At 34.2% G+C, this 19,501-nt stretch overlaps 1 protein-coding gene across 2 annotated transcripts in view; it reads right to left on the reverse strand.

Annotated features, from left to right (window-relative positions):
- Pif1A (PFTAIRE-interacting factor 1A) overlaps nucleotides 1-18,922 on the reverse strand; it is a 291,214-nt gene extending 272,292 nt beyond the window's left edge. Inside the window, exon 1 of one of the 2 annotated variants that reach the window (XM_089637233.1) lies at nucleotides 18,531-18,922. The gene's annotated coding sequence lies outside the window, so the exon portion shown is untranslated. The remainder of the gene's footprint in view (nucleotides 1-18,530) is intronic. The other variant, XM_089637232.1, reaches the window with a different exon arrangement.
- Between the last annotated feature and the right edge of the window lie 579 nt (nucleotides 18,923-19,501).

Genomic DNA, 19,501 nt, shown 5'->3' on the forward strand with positions numbered 1-19,501 from the left:
TTTGTTAGTTTTCAATAAACGTACCTATTTGAATAATGATTTTATTGATCTCAGTGAACCGATTATTACATTTTAAAAAAAATTAAATTTTTTCAAATTCAAGATTTTCATACAACATTTGCTAAAATCATAGAAATTTTTTTTCTTTCTTGAAAGAATTGAGTGTTTATAATACCGACACAACGAATAATTCACATACGGGCGCAAACAAATGCTACGTATTAATATTTTAAAGCATAACTTGCAAAAAGTGTACTGTAATAAAATAATTAAATTAACGACATTTAGAAGACGAACACGTAGATTATAACGTACGTTACGTTTTCCCTTAGGGCACATTTTATTGGCTGCTATATTTATGCATGATTGCAAGATTCTCCACAACAAAACGTAATATAGTGTCTTGATTTGAAATTTTTCGATTTTTCTATAAGTCTTGGAATATTTTTTTTTTACAATAACTTAATGAGTCCTGGTCCTGGGTTCATTCCTAGATGCGACGGAATCTTTATCTGATGTTTGTGTTTCAAATTATCGTTTGAGAGTGGCTAATATAGTCTTCAATGATTAAACTAAAGTGGTATTTGGTGACTAGATTTAAACAGCCTCCCCCTCCCCAAATCAGAATGGTAAAACATCCAAATTGTAGATGACATAGTCCTACTGCATGCTATACCGTAAAGGCATTTAAAATTACTCCCCGAAATGATTTTTTTAAGAGGAATAAACGCATTACATCTAAACTGTTTCAATTTGTAACAAATTATTAAAAGCATTATTATTCCGCCGACGGGAATTTAACCCGCACCTTCTGATGTCTGGTTAGGTACTCTGGACCACTGAGCTAAGTCGGCTTATTCCCAACCCGCCAAATAATTCAATACGTACAAATACTTCAATCGACAATTACTGCTTATTATATTTTTTCACCTAAACAACCAAAATTATTTTTGTAGGAAAGGCTTTGTTAGTGCTGACTTTCCCACTAGATGGCGCCGAGACATATTATATCTACATTTGTTGATGAAGTATTTTTAATTTGTATGGATATTTCAGGCGAGTAATTATTGTTTATAATAATTTGTTATCCTCTGTGCTATGCATAAAAACCTTCTCTTATAAACATTAGTTTATCTTCTTCTTCTTTATGTGCCGTATCAGTTCCCCCGACGTTGGCGATCACTCTAGAAAATGTCTCTTTGTCTTGCGCTGCCCGGAATAGCTCCTCCACACTTCTAATGCCGGTCCACTCTCGTATATTTCGCAGCCAAGACATTTGTCTCCTACCAGGCCCTCTGCGGCCCTCTATCTTGCCTTTCAATATTAACTGGAGCAAGTCATACTTCTCCCCTCGAAGTATTTATCATTAAAAAATAATGTTTCAATTTTTTTAGAACACCTTGTATTACACCTAACTTAATATTCTAGAACTCTAAATGCTTCACACTAAGAGTCACCTAAGTGGATTTGAGGTCACAGATCCAATAATTATATTCGCTCCAAAAAATATGAACGCTTGATCATCTCGATCCGGCTCCTTGACGTCATCTCTTTGTCATCTTCACTTATCCACATTCAAATTATTTTATGGCTGAAAATGTCAACTTGAACTTCATTAACATTGGATCATGATTTAAAAATCTCACGGTCATGTTATTACGCTGTTTGACTTTAAGGGTTAATAACCTACTTTTGTAGGTTTTTCAATAACCTTTATGATTCGTTGTTGCAATACGGTATTCTTTACTCGTACACCCACATCATCTAACCATTATATCTCTCTGCACATTTGCCCTGATTAGAGGCGGATTTGCAGTCTTGGCCGCCCTAGGCCCCAGACCATGTAGCCGCCCCTTTCTCAGTACCCATCATATTGACCAGGAGTATCCAAACTTTTCAGTTAGTTCCTAGGGTCAAAAACGTTTTAATTTTCCTGCCATTATCAATCATGGTTCATGGGGTGAGATTTGTCCAGGTCTTGGCGGCGGATACGCCTGCCGCGCTGTGTGCTGTGTGTGAACACGCTCTTGCATATCGCTATTTCGTACGTAGAATATTTAGGTACTTAGGAAGTAATTTCTTGTTATCATCTGTGACTTTTTTGTCACGATTGGCCGCCCCTAATATCTGGCCGCCCTAGGCCCGGGCCTACATAGGCCTAAGGGCAAATCCGCCTCTGGCCCTGATGGTGGACAACGCAAGGTTCGTGATAAAGGTGTAAAAGTAACACTTACTTATGTAGTGAGCCAGTGAGACCATGTCGTCTATATTAATGTATGTTGTGAGGCTGATGTTATTGGGGAGAGGAAGGAGATGGGGTAGAGGAAAGAGGGAAAATACCAGGCTATACAGATATGGTCACCAAGCACGACCAAAGTCATTTCAAGTAACGTTTCAATTCTGAATGGTGGTCTTACACCAGGGCGATACTGAGAGTATCATCCACTCTGGCATGTGGCGTAAATATACTACATATATTTTTTTAAATTAGTAGATTGTGAAATAACACAGATTAATTAAATAAAATTTACATGCGCACTCCCGGATTTGAACCCTCGACCTCCAGCTTTAGGAACTGTATAGGTTCTCATAAGTAACCATTAATTTACTGACACGTATCTGGCGTTGCCCGACTTTTCTCTACTTTCTATAAATATAATATGCATTTGTTATATATATAAATCTTTCGGAGGAAATTCTCTAAATGATAGTGCAAACCTTATCAACAACCGTTGCGTAGTTTAGAAGAACTAAGCGAACAAACAAACAGACGCGGACAGCGACTTTGTATTATACTATTTAGAGATATTCAACATTTGGGAAGGTAGGTATATAAAAAGTTTTACAGTTATTTAAAGAGTTATTAAATATTCCACTTGTCATGCTATGCTGTGCTGGACCAGCATAGTAATGAAGTGATAGAACTTGTTCTGCCGTGTGGTATCTTGAACAAGTAGTGCTGACGACTACGACTGAAGTTTTCAGGCACGTAAATACATAATCACCTAACTGAAAATCTAAGAGATGATTGATGAAAGACGTACGTAGGAGAGGATGACTTCGTATCTTCGTGCAGTTTCCCATAGCTCATGATAGACAACCTTCGATATGGCAGGACATCGGAAGCAGTAAAGAAAAGGAAAATTAGAAGTTACACAACAAGTCTATTTCAAAAGTTTGATTCGTTTACATATATATTAATTGGTCTGGCTGGTTATCCGGTATGATAGCGTAAACTTCTGGAAATATTTTATAAATCCACATTTTCTCAGAATAGATACGGAAGATTATGATTCTCTCATAGGCATTCATAATAATAGACTTGCCAATAAGGAAAAGGGGAACAAACCAAATTGCAAGGAGCGAGGGAGGCGGCGTGACCGTCCAATTTTCGCTGATTCAACTCGCATTGTGATATAACCATGATATAACCATTCTCTCTTCTCAAAAAAAATCTGCTTAAGGCGATGCAATACGTAGTAATGCAAAGTCATATGTTTTTGGTTTGAAAATTTGGTCGCCTAGAAATGTTTCAGATGCTCTAATTAAATACTGCGAGTAGAATACATCTTGGCCTTTGAAATAATCGAGTATTTTTTAGAAAAGTCTTTTTATAAGCCCAGAAAAAAATAATGTATAAAGCCTATGAAAACTGCTTTGAAGTTCAAAATCTCCTACTTACTAACCCATTTATCGAACTCATTTATTTCGGTTATGATTTTATTGTATAATGTGGCAAATTAAGTTATTTATAAAATGATTGGAAAAAAATTAAATATTTATGCCTAAACATCCACAAAATAAAATAAAAGGCACTTTTTGGCCATGTTTTTTTCTTGCATAAATCAAAACAGGAGGATGGTGTTAAGCGGGAATTTAAACCTTATCGCCATCTACGTAAGGGGTGTTATTGATAGCGGCTTGATTTAAAATATTACACGACGTAGTGCATCGCCTTAAGAATAACTAGTCCATTTTATAATGGCCCAAATCAAAATTTTTAGCACTATATAGTTAGACACTTTTACAAATGTGTTTATGTAAATGATTTAACCACCGCACTCAATTTTAGCATCGCTACGCCAAGCGAATCGTTTAAGAACGAACATTCAGATCCAGCGCCGAAAAGTCTCTCATTGAACTGTACTGCAAACCTTTGCCTTACTTTAACGAACTTTACTTTTCTGCGCATGTTCTGGTTAATTTCAATGTGCGCTCTTCGGTGGTCAATGTACGACTGATATCATAGTTTTTCAAATTTTATTTATTTCAAATCATTCTCGAACCACCCTGGTGCCAAAAATTTGGTCACGTGATTGCCTCCAGCGCGTCGAAATGGTACCCATATTTCGTGTTAGGGCAAGTCTATCAATCGAATTCTCCCAATACACCGCACATATCTGCTTCAATTTAATTTTTGTTTCAATGAGTGTTTTTCTCTCCGTCATTTATTCCATCTTTCATATTAGTATTTTGATCATGTATTTAATATGCTTCGTTTCATCATTCCGCCTGCAAACATCTCTCTATCTTTATAATATACTTTGAATCATGCTTCACTCCCACTTTTATAACGGCATGAACCAAATTATGATATTTTTATTTTATTCTCGAGAACACATGGCACCTGCCTACACACTCTGTCACACAATGGCTGACTCACGTAATCAACAATCACCCAACAGATGAAATACAAAACCCAGCATCTTAAATCTAAAGATATAAAAAATTTATTTAAAATTATGGCCTATGTTAGATATTTAAACAACAGTAGAAATCCTTGAAGCACCATATTAGTCGCAATTCTGAAGCAAGTTGCTCGATTATGATAATTCCTTTATTTTTAAATTGTTGGAATTGCGCGATGTTGACAGTAAATGAGTTTATTGAGAATTTATATATGTTTTTTTAGCAGTAGTTACTAACTGGTTTCGCCCGAGTTCCTAAGCGTTTTAATCTTGTGAAACAAATAAAAAATATTTAATCAACACCACTGGAGCGATTTTTGGCAATTTATGCCAAGTTTGCAAAAACGTTTTGAGCGATCGCTTACCATAATGTGCCTAATTTATAGAATCTAAAACTATGAGATAAACGGTGAAATCTAGGTGGATTCATTGGCTTTGAACCACAGTAAGACCACTAGGCATCCTGGCTCCAGTGACCCGGTGTCTCATCAGGCCGGCAAATCCATTTAGTCCTAATTCCGTGAACATTGTCGATGCGCTGCTGTATCTTCTGTATCGAAATATGATTCTACAGGCGTCATTATTGGATTCGCAGTCGTTCCATCGAGCAAGTTCGGTATTGACACCATGTCTCACACCTTTACAGGCCGGTACAGAATGCGTTGAACTGCGTTTTTTTAACAGTATTACTGCATTTGCACGGGCAAACATATTAGACAATGTGCTTAGGCTTTTCCCTTGTCGTTCGATATCGCCATCGTCCGATAGGTCTTTATAAATAATGTGCCCCAAGTATTTTACGTTCGTACACGTATTTATTCTTGCCTCGTTAAGGTGTACGGGGAGCATCTTACTTGTATCTGGATTTTTCCAGTGGTGGAACCCAATCAATTCCGTCTTCTTAGGGTTGTACATCATATTGTGCTGAATAGTTGTTAATATTTGTATTATAGTCGAGATCATCAGAGAGGTGTACATTCCCTACGTAGATTCCGCCTCTCTTCTATCAAGATATCGGCGATCGAATAGTTCTAATACCATCCACCATGAATTGAAGCGAGGCATGAGATGAGTGACCGAATACGTCTTAATTTAAAATTATTGGATACTAAGACTTTTATAAAAGTACCTAAATGGAATAAGAAGACACGGTTATTCCTGTAGGACATAAGACAACAAATATTGATTATAATCGAGTCAAGAGTCATAATACTGGACACCCGTAAAACGTCTACATTTATGATGTATTACGCAATTTCTTATTTCTTTGACGTATTCACATTTTATTGTGCTGAATTCGAATCGCCACACTCCACATTTTTTTCCATGACCAAGAACGCGTTATGGTTCACAGTATGTCCTGTGACGGCGTTTTATCAAAACGACGATTTAGTCGTCGCTTACCGGATGCTTCAATGAGTGCACAATTTATAAAAATACCCGCACATCATTCTATGGATGGCATCGGGAAGAAAATTGAAAAGCTTCGCATCCATGCAACTTTGACAGCAACATTGAGATTAGAAGATGTTAGTGGCTTTTTGGAGCGTTAGATAAAATATGACCTTCGTATGTTGGATGTATACGGCATATATTTATTTATTCATGTTATCCATAAAACGGTTACGCACCAATGTATTACTGAGAATTTTACAAAGTTGAGGTACATGTAAGTACAAAAGGTTATGGGGGCAGTTTCATTATTACGACATACATAAGTCAAATGATAGTTGCTAAATTGTCTGTAAGTGACGTTGAAAATATCGATGGTCAATGCAGAATCGTTAAGCATTTTCTTTTTGTTTTTTATCAAGTATTTTCACAAAATATTAATTTTCAATACATATTATTTAAAACATTTAAATTTGTTACAATAATACTTAGTAAATGGCATTAGAACTAATTGTGAAATTTATGTTTTTTAGTATTTCTACACTAATGAAGAGAACTAACTTTTGAGTTTGGTGTTGAAGTAAAAAGTAATATCATAGAGTGTATGATAGTAAGGGATGTGGTAACATTATCTATATAAATAAAAATGTAAATGTTCGTTTTTTCAAAATCTTAATTCTCCGAAATATCTTCACTGTTTGCTTTGAAATTTTGACACAAAGTTGCATTCGAATACACGTGTTTTTTAAAAATATCTATATGATACAGATGTCACCTGTGGCAGATAAGAACATGCTTTAAAAAAATATCGCCATCTGTTGGACGTAAAAGCAACACGCGCTATTGTTTATCTCTCTGCACAAACGGACTTAACCACAGCAACGCGTGGCGAGGTATAGCTAGAAAAAAAATGGTTCGAAATGAAGTAACTGCATTTTGTTAAAGATGATACAATAATTTTACTGTTTTCTTGAATAATTCTAATTAATAACTAAAGATTATATTAATATTTTTATCCCTTTGTAAAATAGTATTGTTTTTGAATACTTGTAATATTGAGTATTTTTTATAGATGTCTTAAAAGTTTTAACAATTTTGCTAAAAAGAATGTAGGAATTGAGTAGCTCTTGTTGATTTGTACCTTATTTTATGCAGAAGTCCTCGTTTTCGTATAAAAAAATGCATACAATCTCCACCGATAAGCTCTTTCGATACTGATGGATCAAGTATAGTTCAAGAGATATGTTTAAAAAAATCTTTTCTTTAAAATATTTTTCGTCGTGCTTCTAAGATGCTAGATCGATTAGTCCTGTTAAGAACAAGGATGGATAGAGAAATGGATAGTACGTATATTCTCTCATATGACTAGGATATGGTTTGTTCAGATAGGGCCCAAATAATGGAGGTATAATCCTGGATACTGCGAACAAGGTATTCATATGTTCTCTGTATTGCGATTCCATTGGTAAATGATATATGTAATGGTGATGAGAGTGATGACTCTTGGCTAGAGTAACTCTTTGGTCAATGCCACCTATTTAAAACGGTAACAGGTGTTTTACATATCACATATTTAGATTGTCTACAGTTAGACGCCTTTTCAATGCCACCTACACCTCTGGTTGGATATCCTATATGATTTTTTTTTCTTCTTCAGCTTGATCCACATTCCCACGCACCTAAAAGAAAACGATGCTTTTGATGTTGTTATGTGTATGAATTTCTTATGCCTGTTCTACACTCTCAGGGAGTCGCCGGTACAATCAGAGAGAATATTTCTGAGGCAACGAAACTACCTCATCAATCTTGATTTGCACAGTGAAGATTCGCGTCGCACACTTTGACCAGAAAGATAACATCCAACATGGGATGGAGAGCAGGAGATGCGAGGCAAAGAAAGGCAAGGTGACACGAGTACGTCTTCTACAATCCTGCACTCGTTCTTTGGAAATTCCGAAGAATTTTTCATGGTAGCCTTGATCCAAGATTTTCTAATCATCTGATCTCCGCAGATAAGCCTGTTGCTTATCGATGTTTATTTTCCGGCAAGTGAAAATGACACATACTTTTTATAAAGAACCAGGTACCTACAAAACACGAAAAGTTTAATTACGTACCTAAATCTAGTGCAAAATAACCCCTCAATTAAATAATCTATAAATTGCGAAATTCTACTCGTTATTACAATTTTGTAAATGACTAATATCTTTGACAGAAGCATCAAAATACATGAAAATCCTACTGATAATTCTGGTGACGGCTTTCGTGGTTCAGTGGTTACGATCATTTGCTACGAAACCGAAGGTCGAGGGTTCAAATCCCGGCATGCTTGTTGTTTTACAATTTATTCATGTATTTAAGATAGTATATATTATTGTATTTTGGCATCAGGTGCCAGAGTGGAAGATACTCTCAGTATTGCCCTTGTGAAATAATAATAATAATAAAATGGCATTTATATAGCGCAGTTTCAAGTGCGCTTAACTATAACACACTTAAAAAAGGTAATTTAGTATTAGTGGTCATGTTTTTAAATTATTCCTACAATGTGCCTTACCCAATACAGATCTAATATTATAACACTAAATATACTGTTAATACAAAGTGATGACAAAACAAAGAATAACAATAACAGTGCTATTATACCACAAGACAAAACTAGAACATTAAAACTAAAGCATAATGTTGTGCTCAGAAATGAGAATCTTCTGAGCAGACATTTTAAAAAGGTACAATAAGGAGGCAACCGAAACCATACAATTACCGGAAGTTTTAGAATATGGCTTATTATAAAATATCGAAAAGAAGTTAAGAAATATTAATATTAATATTTTTTAAATAATTTTGTTTTTAAAGTCCGTTTAAATTCAGCCAAATTCTGGAGATTAGTAAGAGCTGAGGGATGTCTAAGACCATGATTCAGAAGAGAAAATTTGCTTGAAATGGCTTTAGCCATTTAGCATCTAACTTCCTCTTTTCACACCCACCTCTTTTTTCTTCCCATTAGCCTTGCAATGTACCCCAATTGAGGATGTCATAGTCTCTCTGACTCCAGAGAGTTGTGAGCTGTTGGGACTCTTGTGGATCGCTACTCAAAAAAAGATTGGGATGAGCCTTAAGGTTACGACACATATATGATCAGTATCTTTGAGTGTATGTAGATACGGTTCGTACCCTATAAGGTGAATATTGATGATAACCAACCTTCGATGGAAGAGTGCACCCGCAGAAAAATAATACTATTTGAGATTTCTTTTCTTCAATTTAATTCAAATATTTTATTAATCATAAGATAATTTTAATAAAAACAATATTTTTTGGCATTTTCACGAGCATATTTCGTTCCTTAGAACAGGTATTTTGCCAAGCTAGAGGACTAATAGGGACTAATTTCGACCTGCGAAGACATTATAACACTTGTACACATTTAAATAAAATAAAATAACACGCATTACGCACGATATTGAAAAATTGGTGTTTTGGATTAAAAATTAAAAACATTTTTTTTAACTACCTGTGTATATAGTCTCACATTAATCAGAGCTGGACTACACCATAACTAGAGAAAAACTATGATGTTGCGTGAATCATGTTTTTCATCAAAACCATGTTCAGATGTCATAATGTTACCAAGTAATAACTATTAATTTATAGCTATGTACCAACCATTCTCATCGTTAATTGCTACTGTTTTTCAGTCTGTATTATATGCTCTGTACTGTGTTATTATCAGATAATAGTCTGTAATAAATCTAAACAAATATAATAAATAAAATTAAAACACAATTACAAAAAAAAAAAATTTATATAAAAATCACGTGTCACTGTGTTCGTACACTCTAATCTCCGAAACCGCCCAACCGATTTCAATTAAATTTTGTGAATGTGTATGGTTGGTTACAGCTTGAAATATAGGATCATTTTGGACCCGATAGGTGGCGCTGTTGTCGAGATCTAAAATAAAAAAATTCAACGAAATGTTTTTTTTTCAGATTTCTCATCCAACAATACATAAAACCACAAATTTAAACTTCTCTAGAAGGTGGTCTGTGGCAGGACATTGTCAATATCGGGCCCACTAGTATATATATATAAGGTATGGCATCTCTAGTACAATATCATGTATCTTAAAATTGGAATGGAATTAGCCACTATAAAGGTACAATCTCCAATCTCCCCTGAAACCTTGAACACAAAAAAGATATGATAAAAGTTAAATTGTCGCCTGTACACTGTACTTAAATTAAGCAGAAAGGTCGTTGACGTGGTATTGTGTTTCTCTGAGCACTGAATACTGAACACTCAGCCGAGAGCAGAGGACAGATTGGAAACTGTAACTGATTTAATTACGCCTCCATTGCTTCAGCCTTACTTCACACCGAATATTGCCCGTCTCACAAAATGAATTCCCAAGTGAAGAGAAACAAACAACAGTTTTATTTACTCTGTAAGTCTAATAGGTTAAAACGAATTTTAAAATAATCCTAACTGTAGTCATTCCTTGCAAAATCTGTGTAAATTATTGTTTCCATTCGGGAGCTGGGAATTTTCCGCTTCGTATCTCCTCTAAACGGGAGAGTCTTAACTCTCGACAAATCCGTTCCTATTTCGAAAATGTCCTAATAATTTTCTGTTCAAAATATTATACTGCAGTTAGGTACTTTATTGAATTCTCCAAATAAACACTTCCAATTTTGAAAACGAATCTTAAATTCAAAACAAAAGTTCTAGAGTTTCATGAACCGTTAGATTGATTCGGTTACAGACAGAGGCATAACCGAAATTAGTATGTTTATAATAACATCATAATATCATGTAAGTGGAAGAAAACGAATTTTTACGTAGATCTTGTACCTACCTACGTAATAGAGCTCGCATTTCACACTTAATTCCTCAGAACAAGTTACACCAGAGGGGTATAACTCCGATAGAAAATTTGTGCCGAAGTATTGTGACGTCATATGATTGCCTAACTATATCCACCAATGAAAAACCATGGAATAAACTTTCAGAGTTTTTCATTGGTGTATAGTATGATAAGTAGGCTCCGAATGAGACTTGTACTGTCTATATATTGGCATATCTATGGTTTTTAGGACCAATTAGTTTCATACAAAAATCCCGAAGATATCGATATACAGGATTTTCCAATAAGAGGTGTTATTTTGAATAGCCCGCTATTTCGGTAGATGTTACTTTTAAAGCTGTCATTTTTTTGACATTTGACATGTAGAAACTACGTCATTAATAAAAATGGAACGATACATGCTTCAACAACGCATTGAAATTATTAAAATTCACTTGAGTGAATCAAATGCAAATCATCTTGAGTGATGAGCCTTGACCTTGAGCCTTGAGTCTTGACCTCGGTGGCTTCGTCAACAAGCAAAATTGTCGCATCTGGGGCTCGGAAAACCCAAGAGTTATTGTTGAAAAGCCTCTCTATCTTCAACGTGTGACTGTTTGGTCCAGTTTATGGTCCGGCGGAGTCATTGGACCTTACTTTTTCGAAAACGAGGCTGGAGCAACAGTTACGGTGAATGGATTGCGCTATTGAGAGATGATTAATGATTTTTTTATGACCGGAATTGGATGGTATTAATCTGGACAACGTTTAATTTCAATAAGACGGCGCTACGTGCCACACAAGCAAGGAAACCATTGATCTTTTAAGATTGAATATCAAAATAACACGTCTTATTGGAAAATCCTGTAATTAGTTGTTTATTTATGGGTTACACCTAGAGAAAAATATAATGTAAAGCATAGTAGCGTTTTATGGTATTTATATTTTGTATAAAACTGCAAAAATATTATTTCAATTTTTTTTTCTCTATACAGAATAAAATTTTCGCTTATTTGTTTTACTGTAACCTAACCTAAAATTTTGTGTAAAACTGTTGGATTTTTTAAAGTTAATTTGCTTTCACTATTATTATTATTATTATTATTTAGAATCGAATTCTTATCGTAATCGAAACTTTTCCCCATAACACGATGTTGTTTTACGTCATATTATCGGGTCCTAATCTAGTTATCGATCACCCTTCCTAAAGATAATTTGTTTTTACTATCTTTTGACGTATACAATATAATCCACAAAAACATTGTGAGTTACAACTTTGTTTCATTATCAAACATATTAATTTTACTGAAACGTCAATCCTGTTTTTTGAAATACAAGAATGCTTTATAAGGCCATAAAAATATATACTGGCTTTGATAATAATTAGGAGATCATTTTGCACATTCTTAAAACATTTTTTGTTTATTTGTTGAGCAGTGCAAAGTCCTGTTTTAATTAGCTCGTTTTGCATTTCGTTTGTCTATAAATTTGTTTGTGTTTTAACTGCTGGATTCCTTGAATTATCTATTCAATCAAGCCTTAATTTATTAGGAGGAGAACTTTGACTATGGTTCAGTTAAGATTATTTTTAAAATTTGAAATCGTCGTGATTATTCTGACATTCTAATTCATAGTTTTCAATATTATAGTACCTACCAGTCTGTTATGTAATTTCTCATTTGAAAATTGTCACATAAAATATACGGTTTTTAATTCAGTAGGTATTTTAATACCTACATAGTTTGAAATTTTGGTTTTGATTTATTAAATAAGGGAAGATTAGAAATACTAAGTTTTTGGACGCGAGGTCTACTTTTCACAGAACTACTAGTTATATCTGGTCACTAAAAGTCTCTTTAAGCAACGTTTTGGTAGTGAAATTCTGATGTTCTTTCATCAGAGAAGTTCACCACTCTCAGGATAGCTCTATAATAATTATACATAATTCGATCTAAATAGAATTGAAATAATCGATTACATCACCCAAACAATGGAGATTAACAATGAAGACATAACGTGATGAATATTAATAAGATGTGCATGGCTGTGAACATAAATTCACCTGATTAATATTAAAGAAAAAAAAAGATTTGTAACCAGGTTCAATATTGTTTAAATTTTATTCTAACTTATTTTTCGATGTTAATCGATATTTACGCAATTGATATTACACTTATAGAATTTATATTATACTAGAGATTTCAGGTTAATGATGGATTGATCGTTTATTAGTATTTTATTTTTAAATCTTATCTAAATATAAAGCCTATTTGCGGGTAAATAACACTGGAGGAGAATATGGTATCCCTTATTTGGAATACATTGAGAGACTTGATGAAGTGGTAACGGAAGGGAGACGGGCAAGAAGAAGAACGGGAAGTAAAAACCTGACTGATCAGATCTGGTCACTAAACACGGCTGAAGCCATTTTAAGCAACTCAAAATTTTCACAATATTTATAAATTATTTTAATTGTAGATTTTATGAAGCTGAAAGTTTTTATAAAAACAATATTTTCGTCAAACGTGAAAAATTACGACATCTATCAAAAATTTTAACAAAAGAAATACACCTTTCAAACAATGATTTATTCATTAAAATATTAATTTGGTACCTACTTTATCGCTTGTCTAAATAGTTCGCAAAATCAATTCGATGTTTGAAAATCAGAGCAGTAAGTCCAGTTCTAGAGTTCATTGAACTCGATTTACACATTGATACAGAGACAAACCACCGAAATAATTATTTTTAATTTTATTTTCAACAGTTTTCTAATCTGATTTGTAAACGGCCATTATCTTTTTGTTTTGGGGATTTGTTGAATAAAATTGTTCCAACGTTGTTGTAAATTCCAGCCGCCTACTGGGTAAGGTTAATTAACCAGACAAATATAATTAGCACTGCTGACACACCCCTGGTTAATATTTACACCCATGCTATTTGGTAGTACCATATTGAGGTCATACCGCAATATGTTTTTTTCTAATATACGATGTGAATGTGTGTACGTACAGTTTATAACAAAAAAGCCCCCAGTTTTTTCAAAATCTTTTCTTTTTTCATGCACACCATGTTCAAAACTGCAGACGTGAAAGTACGTCTACTTTTGAAAGACAAAAATAGCCTTTTTTATTTAACACTTTATACGCGGTGTCCGGAAACTCTCGTAGTAAAAGCTACCAGCGGGAAACTGGTGAATCTACATTACAGTTGCAGTCAATTTTGTAACAGGTGTAACTTTTTTTGATTTTTGCTTTCGTTTTCAAGTAAATCAAAAAGATTACACTTGCTAACTCTTATGCTATGTTAGCTGATGTTTTAATAGGCGTCGCTTGAAGTATAAAGCTGTAATAATTAAACATTTTAGCACTGTATATTTTAACGAGGTTACCGTATAGAGGTTTATTGTTTTATTAATTTTCATAGTATTTTTTTAATCAGTCTTTGAGGGGTTATTATCAGATGTTTATAAAATTGTTTTATTTTTTTTAACTGCGTTGACCTGTCTCTGAATTTTTTTAACCCTTTAGTTGTCGAATATGTGAAAAAAGATTTCAAAATAAAAAGAAATGCAAAAATCGAAAAAAAACTCTGTGCGATGTAGATTCACTAGTTTTCGGGGTATACTTCGAGTTTCCAGACACCGTGTATTCAATATATATATTACATATATTCATAATACTGAAAAGATGAGCCCCAAAAGTGTGATTCATTCTGATTTTAAATAAGACTTTCGACTCCTTGGTACCAAGCAGATTCATGAAATTGATAAAAGTGTTTTTGATCAATTTGACCAGAAGTAATTTTGCTTACTTTGGGCGCAAGGACACGCCCTCAACACACTTCTGTAAGTTTAAGCCTTCAGTAGCTTGAGCATATAAAGACTAACGATATATTTACGTCACAAATAGAATTATTATATATACCTATCTAGTACCATTTTTTTCCATTGGAAATCTTATCTCTATTACTGAAATAGCTGGCCTACTGACTGAACAAAGAAAACCTACAAGTTGTGGATTATATTCTCGGATGTTCACAATTACCTACCTGCTTAAGTGTTTTTATTATTATTATTTTGTACAGGTTACATCAGATTCGTAAGAACATAAAATGTAATACTTGTGAAAAAAAAAGCTTTTATTTTTTTTAAAGGCCGTTTTGTTGCAGATATATAAAAAAAAAAGTTTAAAAAAAATCTAAACAAAAACTTTTTTTTTTTGGTTTCTCTGTGTGATATATATTCACCAATATCGCTTGATAATAAACCCTTGGGTACAGGTATAGGTACATATATAAGTCTGGAGATTGCAGGTTCTTTTTTAAGGCGAAGCTTAATGATAAATCACTATTTTGATTAATCTTTATAACGAATTGGTGTACATTATCAATACCGAAAAATATGCTTTAGATAAATTGAAGGTTTTCCTATCGTTTCGCTTGAGTACAATACAAATAAAAAAATAAATTACTCGATAAAAAATATAAATGCAACCATCTCAAAAAAAATATTTTTTCAATAGAAATGTATGAACGCGTAAAGGAAACAACATTAAAAAATACAGTATTATAGCGAAGATTATCTGTGACAGTTTCACTTGATTAACTTTTTTGCTTCCTTATAAAATTATTTACAAAATAAATAAAAACCAGTTTTGTGCTTGAAATCGAACGTTTCAAGACTCCGTTTGTCAAACGATTTTAATGCCTATTACCTACAATATAAGGTATACCAAGAATATACACATTTTTGGCTTGTAGCTTCCTCTTAACATTAACTCCACTATGTCATCTTTGGGTATGCCGTCAGGAGGATCTTTTGATGATAGAAATTTTTGATGGGTCTTGTGTTATAAGAGAAAGGAAACACAGAGGCCGGCAAATCATCCACAGCCGAGCAGTTCAACTCAAGTACGAGTCGGAGAAACGACCAGTTCTTTTGTGACAAATTTCAACCGCGTACAAAGGTTAAGCGCGCGTTTGGCGTGTTTCTCGACTCTGCACCGGTGCCAAAAGGATCAAAGACACTAGTTCCTCGGAACATCTTTCATTGAAATACCGGTAGAAGAAAGACATCAATCCGTTTAGAAATCTTTCAAACGAACCTGTACCCGAACACTACGAAAAACTATTTTACTCGGATTTTTTAAAATTAATATAAAATTATTAATAAATATTGTTGGGAAGTGAGTTAGCTAAGAGCTTCACAGATGCACTCATAGAGGGCAGTGCAAAGAGCTTGCTTGGAAGTCCGCAAGATGGCAGCTAGTAGTCAGTAGTCGCCAGGACTAGTTTGGCTGCTTCCAGACAAACATGGTGTTTGCAGATCTCATTTAGCCAGCTCCTAGTTAGGTCGACCATCGAAGTCACTCTTGTAATACGCGAAGTATTGAATAAATCCCTGATTTAATATAAAGAAATTATTCTGTAAAATCTCCTTCCGCGACGAGTTGGAGAACTGTTTGTGGGAACACAACATTGTTATGTACGTTGATCTGGATTTCTACAACTGCTCTACGAGATGACCCATAAATTCTAAGGAATTCACAGCGCGGGCGTTGATTGTGCGTCTCGACTTAAAATGAGGGAAATTCGCCACCGTACATTGTACCTACCTATGATTTGTACTTGTATATATAGAGCTAGAATTAGAGGCACTACTGCGTACTAATATCTCTTCAAAACTTGTTCCTCTATTAGAAGGCGATAAGCGGTGCGCGAAGAGCGAATTCTGTAGTTTTAATTAGAGCGTTGGGAGTGTTTGAGGTCAGTTGGAGGTAAAAAACGCGGAACCTATTATTTTGCTTCATGCCTCATCTACATATAATACATCAATGTAATTATATTACTTTTAAAGTAATTTTAAAATTTGTTTCGTCTGCGGAGAATGTGGTAAATTTTGTGCATTAATTTACAGGGCGCAGCATCCGGGATGACTCCAAATTAGACACCCGTGTATAGCGTATATAATGTACTAAACGTGTACAACTGTGCCTACATGTAGACGTGTATAACATCCAATGACTCCTCTCCGCTTGCGTCAGGGACGGAATGAGAAATTTCGTGCCATTCTACATGTTCTACACCCACCGGTGTTTTGTAAGTCGAAGTTGACGACAACGTGAAATAACACAAATTTACCAATAAGTAAAATCTGTATGCAGCTATCTTGTAGGACGAAAACTGTAGCACAAATATCGGAAGGTCATTTAGCACCTACTGAAATGTGCAATCAAATTTTTGTGGCCTTCGGTAAATCCACACAGAGAAAACTTAATCAATTAACTTAACGAATGAACTGATAGGTTTTCTGTTAAGCTTTTAGTAAAAAAGAATGTACAATTTATTATATATTATTTTCATGGCCTATGTAGGTGCATGAACACGTGTTCCGATATATTATGAATGTACTAAAAGTTTATCAGGAAACGGCCTGCAATCCCGTTTTTAACCGGATTAATACATCAGCGAGTAGCTGAGTAGGTGCCTATATTTATTACGTCTCAGGATCACTGTCTTTCGAAAGATGATCAGAAATTAACCTTTCTAATAGATTCCGTTAGTAAACTTATAAATTATGACATCTGTCAAAAAATTAAACAAAAGAAACAAATTTTTCTAATACAGGTGTAAGCAGGTAAGTAATATCTGAATCGTTTCCACAATCAGTTCCAATTTTGAAAATCAAATTCCACACGGAGATAATTCAGTATTGCTAATTTTATAAGAATCCTTTAACCTGATAAACTTTTAGTAGGTAAGAGACGAATATATTATCACGATGTCGGAACTCGTGTTCATGAAAATCCTAATATATTCGCATTTCGTCTTTATATATTATCAAGGCAAAGCACGTGCATGAACATGTGTTTCGATAAATACATGGAATTTACTAAAAGTTTATCAGGCAACTGCCTGCAATCCCGTATTTAACTGGATTACCAATAATTTTTAGAGGTTCGCAATACTCATTTTTCTCCGTGCAGTTCTCGAGGACAATGACTAGGAGTTACACACAGACACAGAGACATATCACCAAAATTATTCTTTTAATAAAACTGAAATGTTATGAGTGGAAGATAGAAGATTTAAACAACATTTCTGAAAATAAAAGAGAAAAAAAACATTTTTTTACTACCAGACTCTCATTTTTTCACAAATGGTTCACTCAAAGTGATTTTAATAAGGTAAGTATGTACTTAAAAGTATGATTTCTTTTAATAAATAAGCAGAAAGTCTACAATCTCAAGTCTCAATCCCACCCGTAAGGAAAACGTGACCAGTTTTTCCGGGTGACGTGATACGTGATGCATTTACTCTAAGGTTACATGATCACGTTTGATATATCATTAATTTACCCTAAAAATAAAACTCTTCTAACATTGGGAAGGTACAACTGATACAAATTTAACTGCGTAGGTACTCGTATATTTAGATTTTTGGTCACAAACAAGTCGATTCGCCCCTGGCTGTAGTCCACTTCAAAATGATTAACCAATTGAGTTTTTTTTAATTGTGCTTGAAATGTTTTTTTAAATTGCGAAAAGCGCTTCCTACACTGATGATCTTACAGTTGAAATGATAATTAAAATAAAGCAACAAACCTTTTAAATATATACCGTAAATCCACTGTTTTCCGGCGCCCAAATATTGCAAAATGGTTCACAATTTTAATTTCACAAAAAGAGTTAATTTAATACAGTCTCTTTTATTTTCGCAATTTCGCGACAGCACATTATTTTTCAAAATCGAAGCATCGAACACGCGTCGTTTTCATAATCGATTTCAAAAACCGAACACGTCGCAAACTTTTTTTTATTTTTCACTGGTATTCCGTTTGGAAAAACAAAAGTGTAGTTTTCCTGTCAGTTTGACTTATGGACAAGATTTGCGCGGGAACGGGGTAACTTAATGATTAAATAAATTAATAAAACTAAGGATGATGTTGAAAACAACGCGTTTACCGCGCGGAGGGGACTCGGGAGACTGCGGATTTGTTGGGCGCTGATCCGCGATTCGAGCGGACATCGAGTTTTAGATCACAGTCTAATTTTACTCGGTACAATGGCTGCGGAACGCATTGACAGATCGCGAAAGGCCAATCTGTGGGAGTAGCGACTAGCCAAGCAGCAAGTAGCCACCTCCCGGTAAACGCTGACTGCCGGCTGTAAAGTGCTGAGACTGATTTGCAACAAGTCATTGTAAGAAATTATTCAAAACAATACTTATATATCTGTTCCCTCATTATGCTATCTATAAAAAAATTGTTGAATCTGAGCACTAAGTTAATGTCATTAGAATCGGGAACAAGCAAAACTATAAATATAAATATATATATAATAAAAAATTTCAATCTAAACAGTTTAACTAGGAGGCATAAAATAACAGACTTGTCTTGCTTTTACAAAGTATTAAACAATATAATTCAATCGGAACTAGGACAAAATAAAATATGAAATCTTTATTAGAAACATTCAACAGCAATATATGGTATTTCTCAACCCACTCTCTCGCATATGTCATTTGTATAACGAAAATGAAATAAAAATAGTGTATTCAATGAAACATATTTATT

This window comes from Hesperophylax consimilis, chromosome 11 (assembly GCF_061612785.1).
Source record: "Hesperophylax consimilis isolate HC1 chromosome 11, BYU_Hcon_1.0, whole genome shotgun sequence".
NCBI classification, from domain to species: domain Eukaryota; kingdom Metazoa; phylum Arthropoda; class Insecta; order Trichoptera; family Limnephilidae; genus Hesperophylax; species Hesperophylax consimilis.